Source organism: Balaenoptera borealis, assembly GCF_965194805.1.
Source record: "Balaenoptera borealis genome assembly, chromosome: 20".
Lineage (NCBI taxonomy): Eukaryota > Metazoa > Chordata > Mammalia > Artiodactyla > Balaenopteridae > Balaenoptera > Balaenoptera borealis.
The window spans coordinates 53,097,768-53,106,216 of record NC_138879.1 but is presented as its reverse complement, the minus strand read 5'-3'; the positions used below and the strand labels follow the sequence as shown (position 1 = coordinate 53,106,216).

General features: G+C 48.3%; 1 long non-coding RNA gene across 1 annotated transcript; it reads right to left on the bottom strand.

The window, feature by feature from the left end:
- Nucleotides 1-5: 5 nt before the first annotated feature.
- Nucleotides 6-8,449, bottom strand: LOC309619014. Its single transcript, XR_014238712.1, has 3 exons — nt 3,432-8,449; nt 2,797-2,872; nt 6-1,551 (listed from the first exon to the last, which is right to left on the bottom strand). It is a non-coding gene; the product is annotated as an uncharacterized lncRNA (long non-coding RNA).

Sequence of the window (8,449 nt, the reverse complement as noted above, 5' to 3'; positions counted from 1 at the left end):
GCGGGTTCGATCCCCGTACGGGCCAGTGGGGTTACTTTTATTCCCTCTCGTAGCCGGAAGTTTCCGACTGGAGCTAGTTTCTTTCCCAATCACAAACGACTGCGAACCCACTACTTTTCAAAACCTGAGTTGCTCGCTCACTCCAGCGCTCGGAAGGGCGCTCCCTGGGCTGGGAGCGGCCGCCATGTCTACTCTTCCCTGGGAGCGCACTGTTGGAGGCTGGCGAGAGAATGGGGAAGATGCCGGGACAAGGATCCCAGAAAGGTGGGGCGGGGCCGCGAGGGGAAGGTCGATTACAATTCTGTCCTCTGGTGTTCTCGCTGAACGGTCTCCTAACCCTGGAAGCGCGAAATTGTAGGAGGGATGGTGTTTGCGGAGCATGGAGACTAAGAAAGGCTTAGAGCGAGAAGCCAAGTTATAAACATGTAGTCGTGGCCGAGTGGTTAAGGCGATGGACTAGAAATCCATTGGGGTCTCCCCGCGCAGGTTCGAATCCTGCCGACTACGCATCCTTTTCCTTCTCCTTCTCCGACGCGCACTAACTGCATTCTTTCTGTCCTAGGTCTCACGGAGGATTTAATCCGATCGGTGCCGCAGACATCCTCCAACCACGCACATCTAGCTAGGGCTGAGATCTTTCATTTACATCTTTCAATATCCGGGGAAGCTCTTGAATGGACGTTTGACATCAAACATAATGATTTGTCAAAATTAATTTTAGAAAAATCTAAGTTGTGACCAACCTCCCGGCGATATAGTTGTGTATATCCCTTCAGAAGTCCTCCTAGTGGCTTCGGCGCCGTGGCTTAGTTGGTTAAAGCGCCTGTCTAGTAAACAGGAGATCCTGGGTTCGAATCCCAGCGGTGCCTTTAATCATCCGACTCTCGGGGGAAGACTGTATCTGTTTTTGTCTTTGAATCCTTACACTCTAATGAATTTATCAACTGCTTTTAGACTACAGTACGCAAGAGTTCCAGTTCCACACTCATTTCCTGCTGAGAGGAACAGCCAGTTCCGGTAGACTGCTCCAGAAGCTTGCGCCGTGACCAGGGCGGGAAGCCAGCGCAGGCCTACTCCTTCCTTTGCAAAGCGGATGACACCCCGCTGGTGCTGCTGGGCCAGCCCTAGCAGCTGTCCCACTGCCTTGGTCCTACCCCAAGAACATAAGTCGGTTTGTTTTGTTTGGTTCTTCATTATAGTTCTTTTGGTTTGGGGCCTCAGAATTATATATGTATATATATTTTTACAAATAATTCTTAATTTAAAAAATCGAGGGAGGGGTGCGTCTTCTATACGCAGTTCCTGTACCAGGCCCTTCACGTATAGCTGTCTTCACGAGCTGGTAGTCCGGGTTAGGAATTAGCAGGAGATACCGCCTGGCATTGCACCATCTGGTTTCCTGCAAGAGGGCTCGAAAGGGCTGGGACCCTGCAGACTGAGTGGGAGTAGAAGAGAGCATAGTCCCGGTGGGGCCTCCAGAGAGCCCGGTGTGGAAGGGCAGAACACATTTCTGGAGCACTGAAGCCGGGCGTGTGAGAGTAGAAGTAAATGCTGCGGAGAAGGAGGCAAGAATTAGGATCCGTGGGCTGCTGACAGGGCCTAAACCTCCTTGGAAGTTAGACAGAAAGGTCTAGACACCATCCTTTGCCCGGGAACCACTGCAAGATGTCTGAGCACAAGTTTGGCTTGAAGGAATTGGTATATCGAGGTGACAAGTCAAGTAAGTGACACAGCACCACCGGGACCAGCTTTGTGCCAAGCACTGGGCTGCATGCTGTGCATAACCAAATGAATAAGGCAAACCCCTTTTCTCATAGGAAGGCACAGTCAGCCACAGTGCACCAAGGGCCCCCTGCCCTTGGCCCCCACAGGGCAAGGACAGGGCTCTGTGAGAACACGGACAAGAGAAGTGGCATCTCATCGGACCTGAGAGTGGAGAGTGATCAGGGGAGGCTTTCTGGAGGAGGCGAGCTACGTCTTAAAGACCACATGGAAATTTGCCTGTGTTCCATTCAACAACTCCATACTCTGTAACAACCATTATTCTAGGCCCTGAGAATACAGCAGGGAACAATAAGCACAACAAAAAACGTTTTTAAAAGTAAATTATGTCATATGCTAGATAAATGCTACACAGAAGAATAACATAAGGGATCAGTATAGGAGGGGAGAGAACTTTGGGGGGTTGGTTATAGAAATGTCAAAGACTTGCACCTGTGCAGCTACAGAGAGGTGGAGAGGAGGGGAAGAATTCGAGACATGTTTAGTATAAAAAACACTACAGGATTCAGTAACTGATAGGATGTGGAGTCTGAAGAAAAGGGAGAAGCAATTCAGGATGTTGCCAGGGTTCCACTTTAGGGAAGTGCTGAGGGGAAGGGTTACTACCTTCTCAAATTCACTCTTTCTCACCCTATCTCTTTCAAACAACTGTGATTGCCCAAAGTTATACCTTAGAACTCAATGTTTCCGTGTAAAGCTTTGACTCCTGTTAAAATGTAAAATACTTGCACCAAGGTAGAAACAACATCAGTTGTTTACGTCTTAGTTCTTGGATTCTAAAAGTGGGGTCCATAGATATTGTATGGATTTTTCTAGAAAAGGTGGCCACAGCTTTCATCATGTTCTATAAGGAATTTAGGCTTCCACCTCTGTGCAGATTAAATGCGGGAGACCAGGTAAGACAGAGGTGACTAGAGACGTGGGGAAGGCTGGCGCCCAAGAGGAGGGAGACGGGAAATGGAAAAGGGTGGCAGGAGGGAGATGCCGGATCAGCCCTGAGCGCTCCTCACGCACCTGAAAGGCCTGGGACGCCGACAGGAAAGGATAGGCTGTTCTCTGCTGCCCTCCCCCGCCGTCTGGCCAGGGACACCTGGGAAAGAAAAGGCAAAGAGCTGAACCCTTCGCTGAACTCCCCTCCACCAAAGTATCTGTGGGTAGGGCCTTAAGAAGGGATGGGCCCACAAATCACACGACTGGGGTATGGAACAAGATGGTTCAGCCCAGAGATGCTACCGGGGGGTCGAGTTCAGGGGCCGATCAGAACCCTCCTGGGAAGACTCTCCAGAACAGGAACCGACCTGAGGGAACACGGTAGCTGGCAACTGACCCCACCAGACCCTGCCAGGACTCTTGGCGGCCCCCATGTGAGAGCACGGCGAGTGTATAAAAAAGCTTAGAAGCTCGCACAGTTTGGATAGCCCATCCCCCACCTGACCTCGCCAGCCACTCATCTCAATGACGCCTCCTGCGTGGGTCTTCTTGGCCCCAGGAATTATTCCCTCGCCTGGGCACTACCCTGCGGTCTAGGGAGACTGTGGGCTATCGAAGTGTCGGTCACTCCAGAAGGATGGACAGACGCAGGGACAGAAAGAGGGGCTGGTGTTCCCAGAGAGATCTCAGGACTCATTAATTTGTCCCCAACCAGGCACCTCTACCGCTAGTCTTCAAAGCTCTGCGCCGGGGGCTGGGTCCGAGGACGGCGGGCGGAGGCAGGAAGAGTCGAGACTCCGGACTACGGAGTGGCGCCAAGACAGTGACCGTACGGAGCGGGCACACGGGTGCTCGAGGCAGTCCTGGAGGGCTGCTCGGGGGCGAGGCCGAGACCACTCCCTCCCACTTCCCCGACGTTATTTCCTGGGAGGAGTCGGAGCTCGCGGCTCTGGAGCCGTGAGAGATTCCCAGACCCCAGCACCAGAGTACTGTGCGTCGGGGCGCGTGGTCCCTGACCGCGTGCCAGGATCAGGTCGCAGTGAATCACAGTCCTAGGACTGCAGAAAGCCTGGAACGACCTCTAAAGTCGTCCGCGGCCGCTACTTTGTGTCGGCTCGTTGGTCTAGGGGTATGATTCTCGCTTCGGGTGCGAGAGGTCCCGGGTTCAAATCCCGGACGAGCCCGGTCTTTGAGTTTTGCGGAAACCAGAGCCCCAAGGCGGTTGCTACTTGGAACGGCGCTGAGGAGGCTCGGCTGGAAAGTGATCAGCATGAACTGAGGGCTTGAAGGAGGTGTGCCGGGAGCTCTTTTGTTCTGAGTGGACACCCGGGTGGTAGAAAGAGGCTCGCAGCGCGCAGTCCTTCCCAGAGTGCCAGGAAGAGGGCAGGCACCTCCTGACATGGGCAAGACGCTCGCTTTCTGCTCCCCTCCTTCCCACTTGATGCTACTCCTCGGCCGCCAGAGCCTGGTTTCGGTTTGATTGATGTCCGTCAACTTACAGTAGTGGATGACAGTGAAACGGGTTGGGACCTATTTAGGGTTATGTCTGGGAGAGCCCCAGGACTGTCAGAATTCAGGTCTCTGCAGGCTTGGAGGCCGTCTTTCTCTCGGTCACTCCTGCTCGTTTTCGCCCTTCTGGGGCCTCGCGCTCAGTTATGGTCTAGAACATGTATAGGTTTGGGTCAGCATTTTTTAGTGGACGGAGGGACAGCATCCACAGGAGGCCTCGCCATTAGCTCGCCGCGTTCGGTGAAGATAGCAGATCAAGCATTTGGAGCGAACGGTGTTTGTCTCATTCCTCGTTAGTATAGTGGTGAGTATCCCCGCCTGTCACGCGGGAGACCGGGGTTCGATTCCCCGACGGGGAGAAGTGCTAGTTTCTTTTTCTTACAGCCACTAAATCTTAACTTACTTCGGAAGTACCCATCCCGGGCCCTAGGATGAAGATAAAAAGGAAAGTAGAAGGAGAGGGATCGTTTGTTCTGACTCTCAAGCTCACATTCTAAATTTCATGTTTGTTTTATTTCAAGTAGCTCTTATTTTAAATGTGTGGCTAAATTAATTATTCTCTCCATTCAATAGGTTTATTAGCCATTATTCTCGCCGTTCAATAAGCTTATTAGACGCGTTCATTGACGATAATTTAAAAAACACAAGAAGGCAAACAGCAAAACACTGTCACCCACGTAATTCGGGGGCAAAAAGAAGAGCTTGACATTACTATGCGTTGGCCGGGAATCGAACCCGGGTCAACTGCTTGGAAGGCAGCTATGCTCACCACTATACCACCAACGCCACGCTAGCGTCGTTTCTTATTGAAGTTCCTAAATACTGAGTTAGGTCTACAGGGTCGTGGCTTGAGTTATAATGAGTCAGGGCCTAGGCGAGCAACGGACGAAAGCGACGCCGACACGGAAGTAACGGGTGCAGTGTGCGAGGCACTCACGTGTGAGCGGCGCTTGGCTCCCGGCACCGCCAGTGAGCTCCAGTCACCACGCGAGGGACTGTTTGATTATACCCAGTCTACAGACGAGGAAACCAAAGTCAAGAGAAGCCAAGTAGGGGAAGAGCTGGAATCAAATCTAAGATTTATCCAGGGCGCCAGATCTGCACCGACACTTTATTAACCCCCAAAATAAATCTCAAACACATGAAGTAATTTCTCTGTTGAGTAGCTCAATGTGTACCGAGGTTAAAGAATTGGGCCTTAAACCAAGTGCGTCTAAACCCAATTTGTCCAGAGAAGGATGGTTAATCCCTTAGTGCGCGCGCGCATCTTGCCCACTGACGGCTCGGAGAACCGCTCTGACAAAGGGCCGGGCGGGGCCTGAGAATAAAACTCCGCCCCTTGATGCTGACGATACATCTGTTCACGAGGCCCGTCAAACGGCCGCTTCGGGAAGGCCTCGTGGCGCAACGGTAGCGCGTCTGACTCCAGATCAGAAGGTTGCGTGTTCAAATCACGTCGGGGTCAAGGGGTTATTTTCGGTAGCTGGATAGCTTTGCATGTGAGATTCTTTTTCGGGAAAGAAAGAAAAGAACCTTGTGTTATTATATGAAAAAAAAAAAAAAAAAAGGAACCTGATTGTTTCTGGGATTTTTTTTCCCTAAAGTATCTGAGTTTTCTACTAAAATACAAATTTTGGAACTTTTATTTTCATCTTACTGTTTCCATTAAATCAACCAATTAAAATAATAATACCTTTAATCTCATAGATATTTTAGATATCCTAACACAGAAATTGTTCATAAACAGTCACCAATTCTTGTTCCGAAAATGTATTTTGGAGCAATAAATGTTCTTTATTGAAAAGAATGTAGCAATAATGAATAACGTTAAAGTAATAATGATAATTCATAATCCTCCTAAACCAGTGATTTAATTTTTGGCAATTTAAGTTCCACTTGCCAGGGGTGTCCATAATCTTGTACTCCAGTATTTTCACTTATCATCGTAATAGGAATAGGATTCTATTACCTTTATAATTTTAATGAACATCTGACTTCAAGGACAATGCTGTAAGTTATTAAGCAATTCTTCTAAAGTTAGACATTCTGGTTGTCTGGTGTTATCTGCATTTTTTTCTCATTATTTAAAGTGTTACCATGTACATCCTTTTTTTTTTGGCCTCTGCTGAATTTGGTCTATGACATGAATTCCTGAAACTCCAGTTCCAGGGTTAAAAGTTCCCCTTAGCTGAACAGCTAACTGTACTGCTGTCCAAAAGATTGTTACTTTTTCAACTAAAAGCGATCTTTCTTTTTTTCTTTCGTTTCCTCTCTTTTGAAAAAACAATTATGTTTCCATTACCGTGTTCTTGTATTCAGTTCAATTTCTTTTTTTTTTTTTTTATGGCTTTAATCATCTCTGATGTTCCCTCCATGCGGTAGAACATAGGGGTATTAAATACAAATATTTTGTATTTAATTTGCGTTACATACAAATATTCTCCAGACTTCACTGCCGTCACTAGAAGCCCAGAGCTATGTGTATTTTTGCTGCTTCCGGTATATTGAAAAAAAAAACAACGAAGAAATTTAAGCCATCACTCCACAGGCCTTGTCTTTCCCAGTGGGGAATTTCTTCCTTGACATCTCTTTCCTTAACTAATAGCGCCCTTGTTAGTGTCACAGGCTTGGGCTGCAGGAAAGGAATTTGGGCTGTCTCACCACAGCGCACAAAGAATCTGTGCCTCGCCTTCCCCTCCTCTCCGTAGTCCCAGGACCGCCTTCTGCCAGAGTGGTCACTGTGTTACGTGTGTCAAGACTGAGGCTGACAGTCCGCCAGCCTTTGTTGCAGAAGCCAAGTGTGCTCGATTTGAGAACCGCTGATGACTTAGCAAGGGGACAGCTCAAGAGCGTTATTTTCGCTCATGGTTAGTACCATGACCTAACGGGGAAGGAGTGTGAAGCTGGCAGTCGGTAATCCTGCATCCCCTCCTCGGTGTCCACCCAGAACAGGGCCCCTTTAAGGAGATACAAAATAGTAATTTTCTCATTCTATCTTTCCTTCTACATTAAAAAAATTTTTTTATTCGAGTATAGTTGATTTACAATGTCGTGTTACTTTCTGCCGTACAGCAAAGTGAATCAGTTATACGTATACATATATTCACTCTTTTTTAGATTCTTTTTCCATATAGGCCATTACAGAGTATTGAGTAGAGGTCCCTGCGCTATACAGTAGGTCCTCGTTAGTTATCTGTTTTGTATATAGTATTGTGTATATGTCAATCCCCCTTCTGCCCCCAACCATAAGTTTGTTTTCTACGTCTGTGACTCTATTTCTGTTTTGTAAGTAAGTTCATTTGTATCATTTTTTGTTAGATTCCACATATAAGCAACATCATATGATATTTATCTATTGCTGCACTTTTTTTTTTTTGGCCACGCTGTCCTGCTTTCAGGATCTCATTTCCCTGACGAGGGATTGAACCCGGTCCAGGCAGTGAAAGTGCCGAATCCTAACCACTGGACCACCAGGGAACTGACAGACTTACTTTTAACTAGTCTGTGTAAATTTTATCATGTTCATGTATATTTAAAAACCAATACATCAACAGAATAGATAAATCTCACAAACCTAATGTTGAATGAGAAAAGTCAGGCGCCAGAGAATATATACTGTGTGATCTCATTTGCATAAAGGTCAAAACAGGCAAAACCAGTATGTGGGTTAGAAGTCAGGACAGTGGTTACTCTTGGGACAGGGGGGGAGTGACTTGAAAAGAAGGCTGGGGGTCCTTCTGGGGTGCTGGAAATATTCTGTTTCTTGATCTGGGTGCTGGTTACCCAGAGGTGTTCACTTTGTGAAAATTTGTCCAGCTGTACATTTTCCATTATGTACACTTCAATAAAACATTTTACGATGCATCAGAAGTGTCGTGTAGAGGCTTCTTGTCCCGCCACATGGGCAGGGGCACTGTCCCTGCTGATCCAGTCCCTGAGGATGCACACATGGACCTGGAGGGGGCCTCAGGCCTCAGTCTCAGTGGCAGGGATGTTTGGTCCAGGCCTGCAGTTTGTACCAAAGACGAACACTTGGGCTCTAATGGCCAAGAGCAAACCCCAGCGATGATGTTTGACCTGGGAATGCTCAGGAGGAGTCTGGATGGAGGAGAGCAGCCAGGTCTTGATGTACCTACTCAGCTCATCAGCGTTGCCTCAGGTTTACCTTGAGGAGGACAACTTAGTGGGGAGACATGGGGAGTATTGGCTAGGCTCCTCCAACAAGGCC